The sequence below is a fragment of the Typopeltis vanoorti genome, chromosome 21 (assembly GCF_054136105.1).
Source record: "Typopeltis vanoorti isolate ZY-2024b chromosome 21, IOZ_Tvanoo_1.0, whole genome shotgun sequence".
Taxonomy (NCBI): domain Eukaryota; kingdom Metazoa; phylum Arthropoda; class Arachnida; order Uropygi; family Thelyphonidae; genus Typopeltis; species Typopeltis vanoorti.
Window position 1 is genome coordinate 16,586,165 of NC_143569.1, and position 26,696 is coordinate 16,612,860.

The window sequence follows — 26,696 nt, forward strand, 5'->3', positions numbered from 1 at the left end:
TAATAATTATATTGGTGATGGAGGGATCCTCTAAAACCTCACCACAGGATACTTTTCATAGGTTAACAGACCTTACTTCTTTTCATTCTTTAAAACACTACACTAAGATACAGCCAATACAAGTTTAATCTCTCCAACCCTACATCAGGTTTTGATCATATTAGACTAGACAACATAACAAATATAGTGCAAATTTTAAACAGTACATTTGATGAGAAAACACTTATGCTTTTAATCCTTTGATAGCAGCTGATACCTGATTGTTGTTAAAGATTTTGCAACCTGAGACAAACTACTTACCAACTTTCATGAAATGGAATTGAGGTTGTTATTTAGTATTGTTTGGCTGTATTATTTTTACAGATCACTGGAGAGAACCAATTCCACATTTCTGGAGGCTGATTCATCATATTTTTGCTCATGGATTCTTCTTGATATACTCCAATACTATTTTCTGTAATTCTGTCTTTGGAAGTTGTGCTTTCCCCAAGCCAAGCTCTACACAGGGTGGGACAAATTTTTTACCCAGACATACATACATAAACACATACATTTAATTGATCCAAATGAAGCTTCTTCATTGGCTGTTTAAATTTCAAATAGTTGAGAATGATATTAGTATCCCAGCATCTTTTAAGGAAGGTAAGCTTGTAAGAGCTCTTATACCAAATTGTGAAATTGGGAAAGAATATTTGTTAGCAGCAATGGTAAGTTGTATACCACGAGTGAAGAAGAGGACACAATTTGGAGTAAAGTGGATGACAAACAATATTAAACAGGAATTGCATGCGAAAAAGAGACTATGGAAGAGATAGAAGGAGACAGGTGAAGAGAAGATGCATGAAGAATATAAGACACAGGCCAGAAGAGTGACTAGTGTGGTAAGGAAAGCGAAACTGGAATATGAGAGGAGATTGGCCCTAAGATCCAAAGAAAATCCTAGGGAATCTTTTAGCTATGTGGCCAGTAGGAGGAGAAATGACTGGGGAAGAATGATATTGTGAAATAAAAATGGGAATAGACTACCTGATGCAGAGGACATAGTGGAATTGTTCAATGAACACTTTATTGGAGTATTTCATCCTAAAGGAGTCAGTTTTAATGATAGAGGGATAGGGCTGGTTCAAGGTTTAGAGGTACGGGAGGAGAGTGTGTTTCAGATACTGAGTACTGTGGATGTTAGTAAAGCTTTGGGACTGGATGGTATTTCACCACGAGTTTTGAGAGAATCTGCTAGGGAACTAACAGTGCCTTTAACCTGGCTTTTCAATGAAAGTCTGGCTTTGGCAAAGGTGCCAAGGGAATGGAAGGAAGGTAAGATAGTGCCATTGCATAAGGGTGGTAACAGACTGGAAGTGTCTAATTATAGGCCAGTCTGTGTGTCATCAGTAGTTGTTAAGATCTTGGAGAAAGTAGCCAGAGACCGTATACAGCATTGGGCAGATGAGGGTAATGTTATTTGTGAGAGTCAACATGGATTTATGAAAGGGCACTCTTGTTTTAGCAATATGCTAGCCTTTTATAATAAAGTTACAAGAACATTAGATGAGGGAAAGGCATATACTGCAATTTTCTTAGACTTAGCGAAGGCATTTGACAGGGTGCCACATGATAAGCTGATATTTAAGTTGCAGCACATGGGTCTGGATGTCAGATTGGCTGTCTGATAGATATCAGAGAGTTGTATATGGTGGAGCAGTTTCAAGGAGGCAGAGGGTTACAAGTGAGGTCCCACAGGGCTCAGTACTAGGACCTATATTGTTTAACCTTTGTATCAATGACATTGCCAGTGGATTGCAAGGGGATATTCAGTTGTTTGCGGTTGATGCGAAGCTGGGAAGGATTATTAGTAATAGTGCAGATGTGGTAGCCCTGCAAGAGGATTTAAATAAGCTAGATAAATGGGCAAATGAATGGGGGTGTCAGTTTAATGCAGCAAAATGTAAGGTCTTGAGGTTTGGAAAACATCGATGGGATGCTGCATACTCTATGGGAGGAGTTATACTGGAGGAAGTAGGGGAGACAAGAGATCTGGGGTTGATGATTGAAAGAAACCTGAAGTTTAGGGGACATATTGCAAAGGTGGTGAAGATAACACAGAGGATTGCTGCAATTATGAGGACACTGACCTGCAGAGATAAGAGGGTTATCATTCTGTTGTATAAGTTATGAGGATCGGCTGAGGGAATGTGGACTGCAGAGTTTGGTGGATAGAAGAAGGAGAGGTGATATGATTGAGACTTTTAAACTGTTGAGAGGTGGTTACAGGGTTGACACTGGGAAGTTCTTTCACTTGGTTGAACAGCGGGAAGGAGTGATGACAAGAGGCCATCCCTGGAAGTTACGAAAGGAAACTGTGAGCAAGAGGGTAAGGAGTGGTTTCTTTGCATGGAGGGTGGTTGAACCGTGGAATGCATTGCCTGATGGAGTGGTGGGAGCGAGAACGATCAATGAGTTTAAAGAGTGGCATGATAGACTTTGTGTTTCTTAGGGGGGGACCTCCCCTCGATGAGTCTCGACAGACTTTATGTTCTTAGGAAGGACCTCCCACGATGAGTCTTTTGACTCCATGGAGACCTGAATAATAATAATAATTATCATTTTTGCTTTCCAAAATCCACACAGCCTTCAGTGTGTTGCAAGAACTATGTTTGAATTCTAAATACAGAACTCTGGTCAGTCCTCTATAACTAAAATAAAAAAAGTTCAAATAATCAGAAACCATCACGTAAGAAAAAAATTCAAAGCCCTCCAACAGTGAAAAACATCTTAGCCAAAACTATGACAGTACTGCAAAGCAGTGAATATATCATCATAGCAACTTACAGAAAACATAGTCAATATCCTTGGTCAAAGTCATAATTTTTTCATCACTTCTAGATTAGTACCCATTCTTGAAACAATGACTAGAGTTGAACATGGGATCTTCAATGTATCTCTTGCAGTCGCCATAGTAATCATTTGAATGAAGCAAGCATTCCAATAAAATCCCGACTCAGAAACCATCCACCAAAAGAAACAGCAGTATTACAAAACTTATATAACAAGAAAATGAAAAAATTTCTTAGAGACTTCTCTACTTTACTTACCAGGTTAAAGGTCAGAATCTCAATAAACCTCAAAGGGGAGAAAAAGTCCATAAATTATTTTTAAAAAAATGAAAAAAAGTTACATTGCCTGTAGAAATTACCAAAAAATTTTAAAGTTATTGTATTGAGCTATCCCTGGATATATGGAGACCAAAAAAATTCAAATATCTCTCCCTTGTCTTATAGTTCATAGCACAGACATCTCTACCTACAAACTTTTCTAACAGTTAGCAAAATCATATCTCCCCTCCTTAGAGGCAACTCTCCCATCTTTGTTAAAATTTCTATTCACTTTAAAGCTTTAGTAAAAATCTTCAGACATCATGAAGAGCAGAGCAGTGCAAGAGGACTTGACCAGACAGAGTGAATGGGCAAGTGAGTGGGATTACCAATTCAATGTTGCAAAGTGTAAGATTTTAAAATTTGGAAAGCAAAGCTGGGATGCAGAGTGTACAATTGGTGGAAATACCTCAGGATGTTTGAGAATGATCAAGGCCATAAAATTTTGGGAACAGTGCTAAAATTATTATTATTATTATCTGAGACCTCCAGGGAGTCAAGGACTCATTGAGGAAGGCTATAAATCACCCAAACCAGCTGTTATACCATCCCTTAAATTCATTCACACTAGATGCACTCACTACCCCTAAAGGCAAACTTTTCTACTCATTCACTGCTATCTGGGAGAAAAACCTAGCTCTTATTCCTTTCTTGACTGCAAATAAATTTAACTTCCATTGATGCTCCCCCCCCATGCTCTCTTATAACATCCACCTTCCATATAACAAAAAATTTCATCAGATGATATCTTGTAACACCCATTCAAAAGTTTGTAGACCTCTATCACATCATCCCCTTTTTCTCCAGTTAACAAGTCTGCAATCCATATATTCGAATGTCCTCATAATCTAAATCCCATAATCCAGATATAATCTTTATAACTCTTCTTTGCACCCTTTCTATGGCTTCTTTATCCCCTTGGAACCTGTGACACCAAATCTGTGCACACAGGTATGGTCTTATCAAAGCCTTATAAAGAGGCAACTTGACATCCTTACATGTCAACATCACAATTATCCTCTGAGTTGTATTTAAAACTTTTGCTATGTGACCTTTGAACTTCAAATTCCTATCTGCCAATACCAAGATCCCTTGCCTCCTCAGTTTCTTGTAGCATAACCCTGTTAATTTAATATGCCACTGGAACTCTAATCATGCCAAAGTGCATAACTTTAAACTTATAAACATTAAACTGATATCCATTTTCGTTTGCCCAAATTTCCAGCCTATTCATATCACTTTGTAAGTGCTAAATATCAGTAACATCCCTGATTGCCCTGCCTATCTTCGCATCATCGGCAAACAATTGCACATCTGATGTTAGACCTTGCCTGATGTCATTAATGTACAGATTGAAAATAATGGTCCAAGGACTGAACCCTGAGATTCAGTCATTGTTCTCCACTCCCATATTCTCCAGTTTATGCAAATAGCCTTTTGTGTGGTATCCTATCAAATGCCTTAGAAAAACCCAACATTATCAATAGTGTATTCATTCCCTTTATACAAATCAGCCATAGCATTGTTATAAAATATGAGCAAATTGCTAACACATGACCTTGCTTTAGTAAATCCATGCTGTTCCTTACACAGTATTTGATTATATAAAGAAACCTGTGGAGAATTCATGACTAAACAAACAGACGTAAAACCACAGTACAGGTAGGCATTCAAAAATCCGGCCACCGATAATCTGGTTCCTTCAGATCTGTGGCATGGATTTCGGAGCACGCATTTTCAAGTTTACCATGATAGCGTGCCACTGTTTTCTGTTTATGTTTTGATGGCGCTCGATAAGCATTGCGATAACCTGTTTATTCCTTCTCATTTTATCATTTATTTGTTGCTGTATAGCCCTATTATGGATTCAGCAAAGAAAAGAGATGGCGTAAAACATAACCATCGTTCGTTCGTTGTCGATCGCAGAGAGAGTGGAAGTGCTAAAAAAAAACTTGATAGCAGCGTGTCTGTGCGAACCATTTGGGAAACATACGACATTGGCTCTTCAACAATGTATGATATTAAAAAACAGAAAAAAAAACCTGTTAAAGTTCTTTTCTGACAGTGTATCAAAAAAGCAGATGTTTGTAAGGAAGTCAATGACGGAGGGAAAAAGTTCGGAACTGGACCAAGTTTCTCATAACCTGGTTTAATTTTCGTGTAAGTGAAGGTGTGGAAATTTCTGGTGATTTATTAAAGGAACAAGCCAAAATGTTTCATGAAGAGCTGAGATTGCAACACAAGTGTGAATATTCAGGTTGGCTGCATCGTTTCAAGTCGCGACATGGCTTGCAGTTTCGGGCGGTGTGTGGGGGAAAATGTTCAGCAGACAATGATGCGGCTAGTGCATATGTGGATCAATTTGCAAAGTTACTTAGTGATGAACATTTAAGTCCTGAGCAAGTGTACAATGCTGACGAGACTGCCTTGTTTTGGAGATGTACACCAAAAAGAACTCTAACAACTGAGGATGCAGAATCACCTTCGGGGTTTAAAGCTTCGAAGGATCGCGTCACGGTAATGTGCTACTCTAATGCTGCGGGTACCCATAGATGTAAGTTGCTCGTTATCAGAAAAAGTTTACATCCGAGGGCCTTCAAGAGTATAACACAGTTTCCTGTTCATTACCATGCCAACAAGCAGGGGTGGGTTACCACTGATATTACATTGGATTGGTTTCAAAACAGTTTTGTTCCTGAGGCTAGGGCTCACTGTAACTCAGTTGGATTAGACCAGGGATGCACAAATTTGTTAAGGCCGAGGGCCGCATAGTTCCACTGTTACTTATGGGAGAGCCGCCAAAAAAAAAATTAAAAGTTATCTACCATATATTGTTAATTTTATTTATACCTATCATAATTGTTACAAAAAAGGTAATAAAAAGTGAATTTAATTTGATGCGTGAGATTGCATTGATTTGACATTTGTTTTGATATTTGGTTCGAGTTTTGTAGTAGCCAACCACAAAATTGATTCTAAATTTTCATCAGTCAAGCGGTTCCTATTTTTCGACTTGTTAATATTCATGACTGAAAAAGCTTATTCACAAATATATGTTGAGCCAAAGAGGCTTGCAATTTTAATGCATTATCTAGCAACCATTTATAATTGTTTTTATCGACACAACGATAGAAGTTTAATAAATTGCCTTCGTTAAATTTATTTCGCAGGCTCTCATCGTTTTGAATGTCGATGAGTTAAAGCTGTGCTGATTCGGGTGCATTTTTGGGCAAAATGGCAAAAGGATTGCTAAATATATCTAGCAACGGTTTCACTTTTTTTAAAATCAGAAAACCGATCCTTGAAGGCTGATATTAAGTTATCAATCTTTTCAACACACACAGTTTTGAAGTTGACAGTGAACTTTTGAAACTTTCTTATAATTAGGAATATGGATGTAATTCCCTGACTTCAGTTGGATTTGAAATAGATTTAACTTGCGCTGAAAAGACAAAATATGGCCGTAAAGTTCAGTAACCAATTGATCTTTGCCCTGAAGTCGCGTATTTAACGTATTTAAATTATTAGTAATGTCAACCAGAAAGGCTAAGTCACATAACCAATCCGGATTTTTTATGTCAGGGACGTTTTTGTTTTTTTCAGTCATGAAGATTTCAATTTCATCAATTAAATTTAGGAACCGTTCCAATGTTTGTCCACGACTTAGCCACCTCACTTCTGTGTAAAAAATTAAATCACTATATTCACTTTCAATGTCTTCAAGAAACTTTTTAAATTGTCGGTGATTAAGGCCATGGGATTTCATTAAATTGAAACCACAACTTTCATGACATGTTCAAATCCAAGTTTCTTAGGGCACGAGCTCTCCTGGTGGATTATACAGTGGAATTGTATCAACTCATCATCGTGCTGTCCCAAATGCTGTTTCAATAATGTAACCAATCCAGAATTAGCTCCTATCATGGAAGAAGCTCCGTCAGTCATGATACCTGATAATTTTGTCAGATCTAAATCAATTTTGGAACACTGTTCCAAAAGTCCAGTGAACGTGTCATTACCTTTCGTTTGATCTGACAATGAACTCATTCCAATCGGCTCCTCACTTACCTCAAACTCTTGCGTTATTCCACGTGCAAATATTAACAACTGGGCTATGGAAGTAATGTCAGTTGATTCAATAGGCAAATTTCTTTGAATAAGATGATAATTGGTCCTTTACATTTTCCGATATTGCAGTAATTCTTCTTTGCACAGTCATCCTGTTTAACTGAATTTTCTCAACATTTTTGGCTGATTCAGGACAAATTTTTTTAGCAGCTATCTCTGGGCAATTTTAACAAAATCTCCATCTGTAAATGGTCGGTACCTTTTTTGCTATAAGGCAAGATATTTCAAAAATTATTTCTGTTGCGATTTCCGAATCTTGAATAAGATTTGTAAACATCACTTGCTGACATGTCAATTCTCGTTTCAAAAATGAAATCTTTTGTTTACGTAGTTCTTCGGGTAGATTTGAAAATGTAGAATGCAGACTTTCATAGTGTCTCCTTATATTGTATTCTTTTGGTATGGCTACAGCACTTTTACAAATCAAGCACACGATATTATTAAACAACTGCACAAAACCATATTTTTCAGTCCAGCTATCCTGAAATTGCCGTTTTTCATCCTGTAGTTTGTGTTTCCTGCTTTATCCATTGTAGAATTTATTGTTTACCATTTCCTAGGGGTGATAATTAATTGTAGCAACCGCACCTACGAAAACAAAATACTCATATGACAAATAGACGAATTATAAAATTTGTTAACATTATTACTAACCGATTATCGTAAGTAGACATTAAGTTGATGTCACGATTGACAGGCAATCGTGACGTCACAGCTACTTTGCTTTGCGCATGTGCCATTTTTAAAAATTACCTATCGTGTAACTTGTTAAAGTTAAAATAATACAGGGCTCCAGCAAATCAATGGAGGGCCACAGTCTATGCATCCCTAGATTAGATCTTAATTGCAAGATACTCTACTTATTTTAGACAATTGTTCGGCACATCCAAAAGAGCCAATCTTCTAGTGAAAGATAATGTTTTTGTTGTCTACCTCCCACCCAACTGCACATCACTAATTTAACCACAGGACAATGGTATTATATGTTCTATGAAGTGTAAGTATCGATCCCTGTTAATGAGGCGCCCAGTGAGTTCAGTTAATTCAGGCACCCCAGTACAGAAGTTCATAAAAGAATTCAAATTACGGATGCAGTGTACTGTGTTACCAATGCATGGAAGTCTGTGAAAACATCAACACTGAAAAATGGATGGCATAAATTGTGACCAAGTTTAATGTTTACTTCTCATTCTAACGAAGACACTGAAAATAATATTACAGAGTTCAGGGTTCCCAAAGAAAAGCAGCTTATACAGGAACTTCTTGCTTATGTTAAAGATGTAACTAATCCTGATGCCAAGGAGCTTTCATCAAGGATAAATGAAGATGTTTTAACGTAATGGATGAATGCTGATGATAATGTACCTACAGTTCATCATTACACTAATTCTGAAATTGTAAATATGGTTAAAAGTCTGGAGAGAAATGCCTCTACAGGTAGTGATGAAGATGAAAGCAGTGACGAAAATGAGGAAGATGTGAGAGAAAGACTCTCTATTGACAGGTTAATTATGTTGACAACTGAACTGCTGGCTGGACTAGAGCAATGAAGTTTTGTATGTGAACAAGAAATCATGAATATTTACTTGCTCCAAGATAAACTTATTAGAGAAAGACCCAAATATATGAAGCAGCAGACACTGCACAATTTATTCAAGAAAATAGCTAAGAAGTAGAAAGCAGCAGCAGTGGTGTCCACACTTCATAATCCACTGCCATTAACTTCAAGTCAACCAGATTCATGCTGTCACAACCATCAACATTTTATTAATTAAAATTCTGAGGAACTATTTTATTCAGTTGAACTAAAATTCTGTAGAACCGTTATATTTAGTTGAACATTAAAATTTCATAAGCTTTTCATTTAGTGTTTAATTTTCTTTTTTTAAAGGACTGTACAGGTAGTAATAATAATAATAATAATAATTGTATGATGATACATGGCCGTGAGTCCCCTTTATGGAGAGGTACGGCACCATCTCAGTGCCCCCAAATTTTATCCGGACTCCGGAACCGGCATAGCTGACGAATCAGACCTATGGCTGGGTGAGTAATCGGTGATCAGTGTGTGTTCACTGGACCGGTTTGCCTGTTTGCAGGATGAAAAACCCCAGGTAAACTGGTGGAAAAAACCCTGCTGTCCACGTCCAAGACCAGCTAACTTGGCTATGGCTGAGGAAGATCCTTAAGCTCCTCGCGTCATCAACGAGAATCGAACCTAGGACACTCCTTCCCCAGGCATATGGTTGCGAAGCGCATAGCCATTAGGCTACCCGTGCGGACTGTACAGGTAGTCATTTTCTGTTAAAAATATACAGCATATATAACCATCCGAAATCTGGCATTTTCAAAAATCCAGCACCCTTCAGGTCCGGAGGCTGCCGGATTTTTGAATACCTACCTGTAATAGGTTTTTTAATACGTAAATATTTCGACCTAAGTGTCTTAGAACATCATCAGTACAGTTGGGAACAATACTAGGAATAACATACAGATAGGGCGCATAAATACAATGGAATCCAAATGTGTGCAGCAGCACTTTCTAGTGTTAAAAAAAATAAATAAAAATTAAAAAAAAAAAAAAAAACTTTAGATTATTTAGATTATATTGAAATTAAAATTGAATTATTTTACACAATTTTGTATGACAATTTCCCATACTTTAGGAATGGCAAGGACATCATTGCGGTTTAGATTGGGTCTGTGAAGTAGGGAGTAGTAGGGCTTCAGCACTTTCTTTATATAAACGTTCATGTTTATATGAAGATCTGTGTAGAAGTTTGGTCTTTTACCAGTGGATACTATGGTTTTGGTTTTCAACTCCGTGTTGGGAGAGGCTAGATTTCTGCAGCTTGATGAGATGTGGTCTTGATGTTCAGCAGAGATGCGTTTAAGAACAGATCTGTAGTAGTTTAAGTTGTAGATCTGGTTGATGGGTTTGTAGGTCGCAGCAAGATTGTATTTTTTCATAATTTTTGAAAGTCGCTCTGAAATGCCTTTGACATATGGTATGGAAATCCTATGGGATTGTTCTTGTCTAGGTTGATGTGTGGAGAAGTGGCTGATGATTTTTTGAGTAGTTTTAAGAATGTATCCATTTAGAATGGCTATGTTTTTTTTTTGATTATTTCCAATTCTTGTTTTAGAGATTCCTGAGAGGAGCAAAACCTGTGTGCTCTGGTTACCAGTGATTTGACGATGCCAAATTTTTGAGGATGATGAGCAGAAGAGTTGTGGATGTAGCGACCTGAAAAGGTCAGCTTTCGATAGACAAAAGTGCATATGGAACCATCTTCTTTTCTTTGGATGTGAAGATCCAGGAAAGAGATACCCTGTGGAGATTCTTTTTCTAACATAAATTTGATGCAGGGGTGAAGGAGGTTTATTTTATCTAGAAACAGATGTAGCTCTTGTTCGGAATGACCCCAGACTGCAAAGACGTCATCGACATATCGTAGCCGGATTTTTGGTTTGGGTTGAAACGAGAAAAGTTTTTCTTCAAGATCTTCTATAAACAGATCTGCCAAGTTAGGTGATAAGGGGGATCCCATAGCTGTTCCCTCCTCTTGCTTGTAGTTTTTTCTTTCCAAGTGAAGTAACCGGATGTAATTGTAAATTTGAATAGTTCAACGATATCAGACGGAAATTTTTGAGTTAACAGGTCCACTGTTTCCTTATGGGGAATATTAGTGAAGAGGGAGACAATGTCGAAGTTAATTAGCATGTCTGTTTCCAACAGTTGAGTGTCTTTTATTTTAGCATGAAACTCTGTGGAATTTTTAATTGATGAGGCTGAGTGGGGACGGAGAAGGGGTTAGATAAGAATTTTGATAATTTGTACGTCGGGCTGCTAACAGAATCAACGACAGGTCTGAGTGGGACGTTGTTCTTGTGAAGTTTTGGTAAACCGTATATATTCTAGGAGGTCTCGCATAGTATGTCTTGAGTTTTTTTACAGTTTCTTCATCTAAAGAAGTTGTTTCATCAAGTAGCTTGTTCAGTTTCTTGAGCTGTCTTTTTGTGGGATCATAATCAAGTTTTATATAAGTATTTCGATTTCTGAGTAGTAAACTCATTTTCCGGTCATATGACTGGGTGTATTTCCCTTGTTGGCTCTGGTGATGATTATGTTTTAAGGCGGTAAGAGCTTTCAATTCTGATGGTGGAATATTTATTTAAGTCCGAAGGTTTGGCATCAAAATGCTATTTTGCTATTTCAAAACGAAGTCTGTTGGCTTCAATACTGGAGAGGTGGCCTATGTTTTTTTTGATTTTGTGTATAAAATCTAGATATGGAAAGAATTTTGGAGGAATGGCAAACTTATGACCTCTTGCTAGAACATTTAATTCATCTTCTGTTAGAGGACGGTTAGATAAGTTAACCACCCATTTTTCGGACGGTAATTTGTTGGTATTTTTCTTCGAATGCTTTGACAAACAGAGGTATTTTTTATGTAGGTTAGCGTTACTTTTATCAAAAGTTTTGGTTCCCGAATTTTTTGAAACACTAATAATCACTCGTAGCAGCTCTTGATTTAATATGTTTGACAATTCTGCTTTTAATTCTATAATTTTTTAATTATTTGTTGCCAATTCATGTTTAGAAACTCCTAACTGACTAAGCAGAAGTGAATGGCTTGCTTTCTGATAGATTTTATGAGCACCTGTTGATTTAATAACTTCCTTTAGTTTAGCGAACGTAGGAATGAGTTTATCGCGTCTGCAATTTTTTAAAAAAGAGATTCGGGCACATAGCTTGTTTCAATTGAAGTTTGCCTAGTAAGTCCATCTTCTGTGCTGTCTGTTCCCCGTGAAGGAATAAGACTTGATTATATAAAGAAACCTGTGGAGAATGGAGAATTCATGACTAAATAAACACACGTAAAATCACAGTAATAGGTTTTTTAATACGTAAATATTTCGGCCTAAGTGTCTTTCATCAGTATAGTTGGGAACAATACTAGGAATAACATACAGATAGAGTGCATGAATACTCATACTATGAATATTTACGTATTAAAAAACCTATTACTGTGGTTTTATGCATGTTTATTTAGTCTTACAGAGTATAGATTGTTTGTCTACCCATTTCTGTATGTGATGTCTTACCAATATCTCTAAAATCTTCACTACCACACCAGAGATACTGATAAGTCGGTAATCAGACACATCAGTTTTTGCACCACCTTGTACAATCAAACTATCGTACATTCTTCCATTCCTGAGCTGAGACTCAACATGTGAAAGCCTAGCCCAGCTGAACAAACATTCCTTTAGCAAATGGTCTGATATTCCATCTGTCCCTATAGACAAAATCTTATGCAGGTTATGCAACAGCTCTTCAACTTCATTTTTACGAACCGCTAACTCTTCGTCCAATGTAGCAGCAGTAGCAATATGCACCATGTTACATACACCTTAGCAAAGTGAGCACTCATTAACGAACAATCTCATTTGCTTCCAACACTTGAGTATCATCTGCATTCAATAAAGTTATTCTTTCATATTCATTCTTTCTTTCATTTGCGGCATAACGATAAAATTCTTTTGGATTGCCTTTAGCTTGTAGCCAATTTCTTTTCATACTGCAATTTAGCTTTCCACACAATATTAATTACTTTTCTAGCCTGAGCTTTATATATTTTATAACTCTCCTCACTCTTATTCTCATAATATTCTTTCTACATCATCATCTTGTGGATCTCTTGCTTAATAAGATTGCACATCCATTTCACTCCCAACCTATTTATTCTTCGAACACTAGGAATACATTCAGATACCGCCTCGTTTAAGTACTTTTTTCAGATTCCCATGCATTGCTGACATTTGTCCCATTCAGTAACTGATATAATGGGATCAGATAATTTTCTCCTAAGTTGATCATAATTTCCACCTTTTAGTTCAGCATGCAATCTGTTTTAATCAGAGCATCAATACAATTACATACTTCCCAAGAAAAAACACAACATGATCACTGCCACAATTGGTGGTAAAATAAAATAGTCATATTGTTAACAGAAAACCCCTTCTGATGTTATGAGCAAATCCAACACTCTTTGACCTCAAGTTCCTTCTTTCACATGCTGTTTGAGAAAGTTGTCTCGCAACAATTCAATAAATTCCTCTTCTTTCTTATCATGAGATTTCTCTTCTACCCAATCAATGTTTGGAAAATTAAAGCCACCCATAATGATCATTCATTTAGTACCCATAAGGTAAATTGGCAATGCATTTCTTTGTCCCCTGCAACTGAGCTGCCAGATCTGTAGTAACACCCCACCATATATTTCATTCTGTTATCCTCCACTTCACACCAGATAGACTCAAACTCACGGCTATATGGGACATTGTTACCATCATTGTTTTCTTGTGTTTCTACCCTAACTGGACTTAAGTCATCTGATATCACTACTCCTCCTCCTCTCCTATCTCTTCTGTCATTCCTAAAAATAGTATATCCATTATACTTGATCCCAGTTACCATATCTGATTCTGATAGCCAGGTTTCACTAATGCCAACAATCTTAGACCACATCATATTCAATAAAGCAACGAACTCAACCCTTTTGTTTCTAATGTTCCTGGCATTTGTGTATAGACATAATAAATGACCACCTAGCCTATTCTTATAATTAGATATGCAATCTATTTGGGCTTGTTCTAGAATTTTCTCTTTTCCCTCTCCAGGTTGTGAAGGCCTCAATTATGAGAACAACACAGAGAATTGTGGCAATGATGCAGAGGATATTGATATATAAAAGTAAGGGTGTTACTTTTCCATTATATGAGGCTTTAATCAGGCCACATCAGAATGTGCACAATCTGATGTGGCCTGACTAAAGACAGATCTGGTCATGTGGTTTCCAAAAAAGATGAGATAATGGAAAGAGTCCAGAGACAATCAGATAAAGTAGTTTCTAATCTCTGGAATGTTGAGCATAAAGGTAGATTGAGGAATGCAATTTGCAGAGTCTAGTGGATATGAGGAAGAGGAGGAGGGATAGATATGACTCAGACACATATATTATTAATGGATTACACAGTCCAACACAATTTTTGCTGACTTTTACATGAGACTTGTTTTTTTACTAATTTGGGTGCGTTGATTTCAAATATCAAACCCATTTTTCTCTATCACGTCAGGTTTTTCCTCTATGGCATTTTCTTTTTGCTAATTTGTAAGTTTTTGATAGTTTTAAGGAGGCAGTACTATTTAGAGGATCAAAAAAATCGATTTTTTAATATTATTTTCTGAAAGTATGTACTTTTAAAAATCTGTTCCAAACTTTTTATCAAGAAATATGAAAAATTCCCGAAGATATAGCCTATTATTCAAAGCGGTGCGCAGATCAGAATCGGAGCGCTCGCCGCTCTCGCTTGTTAGTAAACGAATAAATGTGTAAGAACCTGCAACGGCACATACTGGCACTTTGAATGCGAGAGAGGCCGATAATTAGATACATAACTACTTAACAATATTCATTAAAAATTACAAGAATATTTATAAAAAAAATAAAAATTTTACTTACACGTGAGTTTCAGGGAATAAATTTTTGTTTGTAGCAATTTCTGCTGTGTGTTCTGTTTTGGCAATCCTTTTGAATACTCCAACAGTAGTCGGCCATCACGTGAGAATCCCATCTTCCTTGGTACCGATCTTCCATAGTTTTTAAGTCTTGATGAAATCTTTCGCCTTGTTCATCGCTTACAGCACCTAAATTCTCGGGAAATCTATCAAGATGACTGTATAGGAAATAAAGCTTTATGCTCATGTAGCAACCTAGGCGCTGGAAATTTTCAAGCATTGTTTCCACTAGACCTTTGTAATTGCACGCTTTTTTGTTTCCAAGAAAATTATTCGCAACCATCGTAAATGCAGTCCAGGCCTCTTTCTCAATTTCGTTCATAGAGTTGATGAAATTTGGATCTCTCATTAAAGTTCTAATTTGGGGTCCATCAAACCGGCTTTAATTTTTTCATAACTAAGTCGTGGAAATTTTTCACATATGTATTGGAAACAGTCACCTTGTAAATCTAAAGCTTTAACATACTGCTTCATAAGACCTAGTTTGATGTGTAGAGGTGGAAAAATGATTTTTTCTCTGTCGAATTAAAGGTTGATTTATAACATTCTGTTCTCTAACATTTAAGGATATTCTAAGAGGCCAATGTTTCTGACTCCAGTGTTGGTTTCTAGCTCGACTATCCCAGAAGCATAGAAAACACAGAAACTTTGTATATCCTCTTTGAAAGCCAAGTAAAAAGTTCACCATTTTAAGATCCACACAGATGATCCAGTTATGGTCTGTATATTTTAATAACTTCAGAACCTTTTTAAGGTCCTCATATGTTTCCTTTAAGTGGACTGAATAGCCAATAGGAATTGAGCCATATACATTCCCATTGTGTAGTAAGACACACTTGACACTTCTGCTTGAACTGTCGATAAATAAACACCACTCATTTGGATGATATTGTACAACACTCATTTCAGTTAGTAAACCTGACACATTGTTACAGTAAACAAACCCACACTCGTGTTTAAAATATTGTACAAGATTACTTTCCCTGCTACGATAAAAAGTTATCTTCGTATCTTGCTCCAGTAAGTTTTTTTCATTTAATCTTGAAGCTAACAATTCCGATGATTCCTTTGATAGGGCCCAAATCTCTTACTAAGTCATTCAAAAGTCATTGCGGTCCAGAACTAGAAATTAAATTTTCATTGTCTAAATCAACATCCGGGTCTTGCTCCTCAAGAACATCTGGCATATGCCGATCATGCTCGTTCTCAAGTATAGGAAGTCCTTTGTAAATTGGCACGGCTATTTCACTGGAATGAGCAACTGGCCAAATTGCTGAGTCGAGATTTGGATACACAATTTATTTCTTATTCTTCTTATTATAACCAGAAGTCTGAACTAAACAAAAATAGCAATCATCTACGTGATTTTTCAGTTCACGCCAAATCATTGTAATGCCAAAAGCTAATTTTTGGCGTTTCCCTTGCTCCACTGTCGTAAATTTTCTACACATGACTTACACACTTATTTGGAGCCCATGAATTGTCCTGATCTGCAAGTTTTACGTCAAAGTATGCAAAGTACACTTTCTTAACGAAATCAGTGATATTTGTCCTTTGACTGAAAGCAGTAAAGCTGCCACAAATGTAGCAGAAGGAATCTACACTATTGACACATTTTCGAGTAGTAGACATGATGTATTTTCTTCACTGCCGACTAACATGCAATTAACAAGACAAAAAAAACCAAAGACTTTATTGAAACGTTATAAGCGCTCACCATACTTTCACGATCGATTAACGATTGATTGATTTCGATCATTCTTTGTCCGCTATGACGCATATAGCATTCATTTGTTTTAGGTAGTTGTCATCGCCTACTTTTCATCACCTAAATGTATTAGGTCGGTTATCGGCCTCTCGCATTCAAAGCATCAGTACGTGCCGCTGCAGGTTCTTACGCATTTATTTGTTTACTAACAAGCGAGAGCGGTGAGCGCTCCAATTCTGATCTGCGCACCACTTTGAATAATAGGCTATATCTTCGGGAATTTTTTGAATTTCTTGATAAAAAGTTAGGAACAAATTTTTAAAAGTACATACTTTCAGAAAATAATATTAAAAAATCGATTTTTTTGATCCTCTAAATAGTACTGCCTCCTTAAAACTATCAAAAACTTACAAATTAGCAAAAAGAAACTGCCATTGAGGAAAAACCTGACGTGATAGAGAAAAATGGGTTTGATATTTGAAATCAGCGCACCCAAATTAGTAAAAAACAAGTGTCAGATAATAATTAGCAGAAAAAAAATTTTTTTTTGTTGGCCAGTGTTATGTGAATGGTATTTTTCATAAAATGGAGAGACAAAGGAAGGACATCAAGTCATCCCTAGAAGGTATATAAGTAGAATATGAGCAAGGGTTTTGCATGGAGAGTGGTAGGAGACTGGAATGATTGCTTGAGAATGCCATGAGTGTGAAGATGGCAAATGCATTTAAAGCACTGCATGATGAGTTGTGCATATATGACAGCAGGACCTCCTAACAACGAGTCTTTAAATTCCATGGAAGTATGATGATGATAATCATAATACTTCATTATTTACCAACTGTACTGCTGACAGTTGGTAAATAACCTTATTACTTATTTCTTTCCCCCTTACACATTTGAATTATTCAAAGTTACCATACAATTAAGTTATTTTTCATGGAAAAGAAAAATATGAACAGCTAGACGGGAGTGTAATGGGATCTTCCTTTTTTTCCTTCTCCCTATCCAATTTCTATAAAGAAATTCTAGAAAACAAAGCACTTAAAACTTCTATACACATGCACACATATATATAGCAGTATTTGCTACATACATATAATGCTAGGTATGTAGCTACTGATGATATGTTTGATATTTGATATCATTCATCACACAGTGAAGCAAAAAGGTGATGGAGGAGAACTGCAAATGTGTTATCAAGTTAATGAAGAGAAGAGCAATTATCACAAATAGCATGTGCAGAAGGAGAGGACTTCAGTTTTTTGATGTGTGGGATAAATTTTTAAGGTAGGAGAGAGCTGTTTGCTACAGATGGTCTGCATTTGAGTGAGAGCAGAAGTGTGAAGCTGGGTAGACAGTTGATGAGAGGAGGGAAGTACAGGGTCAGTCAGGGAAACAAAATTAGATAATGGGACCATGAATGTAAGTTACCAAAATTGTGAGATAAGGGAATGGGCTCAATGGGATCAACAGAGTCAAATTACTGGAATGATGGAATAAGGAATTGTGGGAAGGAAAGGGGGAACCAGGGGAAAGCTACTGTGCTTATACATCAAGGAGTATTAGGATTAAAGAAGCAGAGTTTGTGGCCTTGATACAGTTAGTCAGTCCACAAATCATTGGTACCTTTGCAGTGTGGTTAACAGAGGATGATGTAGTCACAGGAATAGAATATGGTAGTTATAGTATTTTTCAGAAATATAAAAAGATAAAAGAAAAGGTACAGTAATACAATTGTAAAATAATCATAATTAATATTCTGAATATTTTTACGAATTGTTTATGTTAAAATGTTTATTAGTTTTAGTTTCATAACACGCACTGTCGGCACTTGCGATGTGCCCGTTATTGAAATTGTTTTGTCAAAAATGATATGTAAAGAAGTTAAAAAATTTATGTACTTACTAGATTTGATATTTGTATTACTTACAAGAATTTTATTGTAATTTAAAATTATCAAAAGTTGTGTTTTATGAAGACATTCTCTTGTCTCTAACGGAGACAACATTCATATTTATGAATTTAGGGACACAAAACACACGTGTTGAAAAGATTATTTTACTGATTAATAATAAAATAATAACTTTACGTTTCGACCCCTGCATTGAGGTTATCTTCAGAAGGATACATGTGTATAAGAAACAAGCTACATGCTGTTGTACAGGTAAGGTACATCTACGTTGTTAACTAATCTTTTTTCTTAGCCTGACCTCTAGTGATTAAAAAAAATAATAATAAAAATAAATAAATTAATTTAAAAAAAATTACAATAAACTCTGCTGAAGTCCTCACGTGCTAGGATTCTTCTGGAATTATACAGATTATATTGTTATATTATGATTATCTTCTGGATTTGTACAGGAGACAACGTGTCAGCCATTATTTATACCTAACTTCTTGCTTACCAGTTTCATGAAGTGTGCATGCTCGCCGAGAAGTTTGATGTGTGATTGACAGCTGACAAGTTCGGTATCGAAGCAATGGGAGAGTAAACAAGATAGCGTTCGGTAGGAATTTAGAACACAGGCTGACAGATATTTAGGTTCGGAGGAACTTAAGTTTTTTATGTGACAGGCAGAGGAAAATTAATAGTATATTCCAAAAAAGGAATTGTGGAACTATTAAGTTTTAATGTGGAATAGGTATGTGGATAAATAAAAGAAAATATTGCTATATGCATTTTAAACGGAATATTGGAGGAAACACTAATCAAAAGATTTATAGTAGATGATTAGGAAGTTTCATCTGTATTAAGGACGCCAGATCTGACTATTATTTCTACTGAAGAAAAGAGACAGAATTAAGTTCGGAAGAATTAATGTGTGCTACATGAGTGATGAAAAAGGATCCTGTGAAAATGAAGAATAGAGTCATATATCTTCGGAAAAGGGCCTTGACAGAGAGAGAAACTGGCTATGAACATTTTGTGATTGTGCAAACAAAGTGTTTAGTCTAGTTTTAAGTGTAAGTTTATTTTTAAAAGGGCCTTAGATCCAATTAATTTGTAGTTAGTTATGTAAAATTTGTTTGAAGTGTATATATATTGTTTTTGTTTTATTAAATGTGTTTATTTTGTATTTGGATCTTGAGTCAGTGATTATTTTGATTCTGAAAGAAAGAGTTAAGGTCATTGCACCAATTGGAATGAACCCTTGTGCATATAATAATATATAGGTACACTCGAAAAATAAAAAAATAATTGTTTGAAACAGAGATCATCTCTATGGTAGGATCAATAATATGATAATATCTATGAATATCCTCTTATATAAAAATCCACCAATTATTAACACAATGATGATTTCAGAAGAGTTGAGTCCTCCAGTGTGGAAACTGATGAAAGCTGTAATGATAATGGCTTTGAGTCCATTTGGTGTGAAGTTGACGCAAGCACAAAATTTAGAGATTTAATGCAATGCTGCTACAGGCCAGGGAATGCAGAGAGAGATGATTCAGAAATGTTCAGACAGAAGACTGGTGAGCAACAGGAGGATGATAATAATGGGTGACTTTAAATTGTGAAAGTATTGGCTAGAAGCAGGAAACATGTGTGAGTAAGAAGACTGAATTTCTTGAGCTACTCAGGGACTATCTTATGCAGCATGTAGTTGAAGAGACACATGGGACTCAAATGTCATATTTAATATTATCTCATACAGTGATGATAGAAAATGTCACCAAGATGCCAGCAGTTGAGGATAGTGATCATGTGGTTTTGACATGGGGAATGACTCACCAGATACAAGTTTCATGGATCAAGAGATATGTGTGAAATCGTGAAGGAAACCTGTAGCCTTTTGGCTGGAGAGCGGATACGCTAACCACTCGGCCAACCAGGCTGGCCATGTGAGTAAAGAGGTGAAAAAGAGATTTTTTGCTTGGCAGGTGGTGAACAAGTGGAATGCACTGTCAGGATGGGTGGTGAGTGCTCCAACTCTGAATGTGTTGAAAGCAAAATATGATAGTTATTGTGGTCTGTAAGCATTCGACCTCCATGGTGAGTCTTTGTGCTCTATGGAGGCTTGGAAGTAATAGTAATACTAAAATTTATGTTTGCAAATCTAGTTTATTTCATTTTTTCTCCTGTCACACTCAGAGTTAAATGTTTATTGTTTATACTACAATTCAAATTATTTTTGTAACATTATATTAAGAAATTAATTACATATTTCTTTTGCTATCTTGGTGCTCTTTATACTGTAAAGCACCATTTGTAAATTAATTGCACATGCCCAAGTTTTTTTTTTTTTTCTGTTTGTTCTAAATTGAGTTTTGTTTATTGTTCATTCACATCCCAATCACTTCATAGAAAATGCTTACCTTTTTTTACAACTGCATTTTTAATATAAAAAAATATTAATCAATAGAGAAATCATTGCTTTATAATTTATAATGTTCTCTTCAATTTGTTGAACTGCCGTTACCAATCCATTTCCCAGAATTGCTCATTTCCAATTGAAATAAACAGTCATAAAACAAATTGTTAGGATTCAAATAAGTCCTCTGTCTAATATGCAACTAATGCAATATAAATATTTAATAATGTCAATTATTATATTTTCAACATTCAGTTAGCAAAAATGACAAAATAATAATAATAATAAATTGTACTTTTGAACATTGTTAATAAAATAAGGTTCCGAAAAGATCATGTCTCAGATGAATGGAGAAAATATTATATATTATTATTATTGGGCATGTTTCATTGCAGCACAAAGAAGAAAAGATCTATATTTGAAAAGAAATCCATTTTCTGATAGTTTTGATATTATAAAGCATTTCTGAAAGTATCTATATCTCACTACAGTTTTATTAAAAAAAAAAAAAATATATATATATATATATAGGTGCATGTTTCCAAAGTGAAATACATTTTTAAATCTCTTGTGAATAGTTTGAAAATAAAATGTAACTTGAAATATGTATAGTTTGAATAATTAGCTAAATTATCCCTCTGCCCTGCCCTCAAAAAATAGTTAAACATCAATGTAACATAGCTGTATATTTTTATCCCTTAAAACTGTTTTATGCTAATTCTTCTTATCATTATGTAGTATTGCATTACACAATGCAGTACGTATCGAATTTTTTTTGAACTTATTCACAGACAAACACTCACAACCACCTCTAAGCAGCCAATACCACCCATTTACAAATCTCTAAACAAAAAAAAATATATTCCTAACACTCTTGCTAATTACTCATATACAATATCCAGGAATGATCCCTTGTTTTCTATCATCCTGTTATGTACAGAAAAGTCTTTGATGTCATTCCTATAAAAATCAATAATTAATTAATAACTTATATGCTGCTATCACATCAGCTATTTCCTGTAAGCCCACAGGTAGTGTGGATATGGTCTTATTAATGCTCATAAAGAGGATAACAACCTCACATATCCCTGCTTCTCAGTGTTTTCAACAGCCATGTAATCCGATGCACTGTTTTGGGCACTTTTGCATATGTCCTTTAAACTTCAACTCCAAGTCCACAATAAATGCTAAATTCCTGGCGTTATCAAATTCCTGCAGTTCAGTTTCATCAATTATAGCAGTCAACATGATCTCATCACCCTTCTTCTTGGCTACATGAAACTGGCAGCCATTTACCTCTGCCCATATTGCGAGTCTGTTTAAGTATCTGCAGATCACTAGATCATCATCATCACTGGCTATTGCTCTTGCTATCTTTGCATAATCAGAACTGAATATTATACCATAAATCACTTCCGATATCACTCATGTATCAACTAACTGGCAGAGGACCAAGTATTGAGCCCTACAGTACACCACTAGTCACCCACCTTCTCCCAAACTCTGCTTCCCCTTACACCATTCTTTGATATCTGTCTATCAGCCAACATTTTATCCAAATTAGAAGCTTCACATTCATCCAAGTTTGCAGCAATTTATGCAACAGAGTTCCATGTGGAATCCAGTCAAATAGCTTTGCAATACTGCCAAATGCCTTCTGAAAATCTACAAAGTAAGTATATATGTTTTTGTTTTTTCTCCTAGCTAAATAATTACCCTTACCAACTTATATGTCTTGATCATGTCTACCCTCTTCCTTCTATGCACAAGGCTCTGTAATTTGCATTCTTTCAATCTGTCCTCATATTCCACATTTCAGAGACCAGAAACCAATTTAGTCAGTTATCTCTGAATCCTCTCCAACATATCATCCCTTGGATAACCTGATGACCAAATCTGTGCACAGTAATCCAAATGAGACCTGATCAAAGACTTGTATAATGAAATCAGAACATCCTTACTTCTACATGTCAGTGTTCTCTGCATCATTATCATAATCTGCTGTGTTGTCCTCACAATTTCCTCTTGCAAAGCTACAACATCTGCTTTACTTCTCATAATGCTCCCCAACTTTGCATCATCTGCAAACAACTGTATATTACCATTTAAGCCCCGATGTCATTTGCATACAAATTAAACAACATCTCCAAACCAGGCCCCTAGGACACACTACTAATGACTTTCCTCTTCTGGGACATCACTCCCCATACACAACCTGCTGACACCTATCAGGCAGCCACTCTCCAATCCAGTACACTAATCTACTATCCAATCCATCTGTTCCAATTTATCTACTAGTTTGTCATGTAGCAATCTATTGAAAGCCTTTACAAAATCTAAATGTACTACTGTATATGCATCCCTCTCATTCAATATCTTTGTCATCTTTTTTTTTTTTTTTTATAAGTATGCAAGCAGACTGCTAAAACATGATCTATCTTTAGCAAACCCATCCTGCCCATTCAAGAGAATTCTACTGCCATCAACCTAGTTCTGAACAGTTGTCCTCACTAGCTTCTCCAAAATTTGACTACAACTTCAGACAAGCAGACTGGCCTATCATCCTAAGCCTCAATCTTATCATTCCCTTTATTAAATGGAACAATTTTGCCATCTTTCCATTCCTTTGGAACCTGGGCTAATCTAAGATTCATGTCAAAAATGTACGTTAAAGTTGTTTACTCCATGGAACATTCCCTTAAGACACATAGTGAAATATCATCAGGTCCCATGGCCTTGGTGACATCAAGTTTACTCAATACCTCCTGCTCATTCATCATCATTGGTTCCTTCCCCATTCCCACTACTCTCAATTTCTGCATTATATTACAATTACAAGGATGGAATACTTTAATGAACTGCTCATTAAAGATCTCTTGGTAAGGGCAGCTAATGAAGCAAAAAAAAAAATTTATTGAGTTCTTTCCATATGTAACTAGCAGAAAAAAGAATGATTATAGAAATATTACACTGGTTGAAAAAATGGTAAAAAGGTAACTGCTGTGGAGGTCTAGTTGAGATATTAAATGAGCAGTTCATAAAGGTATTTCATCATTGTGAATGTGACATCATGCAGAGTTTGAGAGCAAAGGAAGAGAAGGAGAAGAGACTGACTATGAGTGAACAAGAAGTATATGGGAAAATGAGCAAACTTGATGTTTGCTATAAATAAGGCTGTAGGACTTGATAATATATCAACACATGTTTTGAGGAAATATGCAGAGTTCACATCTTTGACATACCTGTTTAATATGTTTTACATTGGGTCAAGTTCAAAGGAGTGGGAAAAAGGCAAGATTGTACCACTTCATAAGGGAGATGATAAAATTCAAGCTTCAAATTATAGGTCAATCTGTGTGTGTGGGGGGGGTGCATGCACACACACCACATATTGTGGTTAAAGTGTTGGAGAGATTATTAAGAACCAGAATTGAGTTGACAAGAGTGATATTCTCTAGACTGCACAGGTTTGCTAAAGGAAGGTCACATGTTTTAGCAATCTGCTAAAGGAAGGTCATGTTTTAATAATCTGCTTACGATAAGGTGACAAGCGCATTGGACAAGGGAGATGGATACACAGTAGCATACTTATTTAACAAGTGATTTTGATAGCTGGCCACATGATGAGTTGATAACTAGAATAGATGGATATCAGATTAGTGCACTGGATTGGAAATTATCTCTCTGAGAGGTATCAGCAAGTTGTGTGTCAGAAGCAATATCCCAGATGAGGAAAGCCACAAGTAGAGGTGTGCCTCAAGGGTCTGTTTTAGAACCACTGCTGTTTAACCTATATGTTAGTGATATTGGCAAAGATAGAGCCTCAGTAGCTTAGTTGGTATAGACGAATCTCCCTTTGGTCGGAAAGATCTAGGTTCGAATCCCGTCCATGACATGAGGAACCTCAATCTGGTTTCTTTCGACTAAATGTGAATTAGCCAGTCTCATTGTAGAGGGCATTAGGGAGGTAGAGGGTTTTTCACCCAGAAACTCATCCCTCAGAACAGGCAAAACAGCCCATGAAAACACACACATACACATTGATCTACAGTTATAAAATACATACTTGAAATCCCTCATTGTAGGGCTCAACCAGTCCTAAGAGACAGTTGAGGAAAATTGGGGGTGCTCCACATGACAACAATGGCAAAGATTTGAATGCAGATATTCAGTGTTTGCAGATGATGCAAAGTTGGGAAGAACTATGAGAAGTAAAGCATACCACTGTGTTTCAACCACTGTTGCCTTGTTGTAATAAGTAAGCAGATTACTAAAACATGACCTTCCTTTAGTCGCTGTCCAGAGAATATCATTCTTTTCAACCTAATTCCGGTTCTTAATAATCTCTCTAAACACTTTAACCTCAACATGTGGTGCACGTGTGCAAACACACATGCACACACTCTCATGCACATGTGCACGCACACACTCTCATGCATGCGCGCACGCACGCGCACACACACACACACACACACAGATTGGCCTATAATTTGAAAGCTTGAATTTTGTCACCTCCCTTAGGAGTAAGCTTACCACTTGAATGTTGCAAAGTGTAAGGTTTTAAAATTTGTAAAACAAAGATATCCTATCTTTGTTTTACATCCTATATAAAATAAATATATAGGATATACACTATCCTATATATTTGGAGTATACACTCGGTGGGAATATATTAGAAGAGTTGGAGGAAATAAGATATGTGGGTGTGAGGGTTAATTAGTTATTTCTAATTTTTATGGCACAAAGACATCAAAGGTCATACTACACTAGAACACAGGTTACAACAGTACATATGATAAACAGTTAGTAGGACAATCAGAAACATTCATACCCCTGGCAGCATTCGAACCCACAGCCACTTGGCTGAAAAGCAGATACACTAACAACTTGGTCAACCAGATCAGTAGGTGTGAAGGTGGATAGGGATCTAAAATTTAGAGGACACTTCTAAAATTGTGAGGACAGCATAATGAATTCTAGCAATGATGCAGAGGACACTGACTTATAGAAGTAAGGCGATTCTAGTTCCATTGCATAAGGCCTTGATTGGGCCACATATAGACAACCGAACACAGATTTGGTCACTGGTTTTCAAAAGGATGAAGAGGTATTGGAAAGGGTTCAGAGGTAATGTTCAGAGGTAATGGACTAGGTAGTTTCTCGAATGTTTAGTATGAAGGAAGGTTAAGAAGACGCAATTTGCAGAGGCTAGTGGATAGGGAGGAGGAGGAGGAGGAGGAGGGGTGATGTGGTAGAGACATGTAAATTGGTAAAGGGTTCTTATCAAATTAATCTTAAAGAGGTTATTTACAGAATGTTGGAAGGGGGGGGGGGAGAAGGAACAGGAGGTCATCCCTAGAAGCTGTATAAGAAAGGTGTGAGCAAGGGAGTGAGAACAGCAGGTCTTCTGCATGGAGAGTGGTGAATAATTGGAATGCACTGCCTGAGAGTGTGGTGTCTGCAGAGAATGCAAATGTATTTAAGGCAAGGTATAATGAGCTGTGTGTATGACAAGGGAACCTCCCACAATGAGTCTTTGGCTCCATGGAGGTCTTTTTGATAATAATTTAACTCCAAATCCATTCAAATGCAAACCATCTACTTTATATAAATAATTTCTTCCATCAAACTCGCTCCATACCTCCACAAACACCACACATTCCTCCTGCACAATCTGCAGACTGACTCATTCATAATCATAGCCCTTTGATTATGACTGTGGCAGCTCACTCAACTTTTATTTTCTCACTCTGCTTGCATACCACACATCACCTGCTAGATCATCAATACCAGCCAAAATAATTCTCTTT

The 26,696-nt window shown here is 36.4% G+C and overlaps 1 protein-coding gene across 4 annotated transcripts in view; it reads right to left on the reverse strand.

Annotated features, from left to right (window-relative positions):
- The window catches only part of LOC150094647 (uncharacterized), a 628,041-nt gene that overhangs the window by 356,024 nt on the left and 245,321 nt on the right, over positions 1-26,696 (reverse strand). The window lies entirely within an intron of this gene.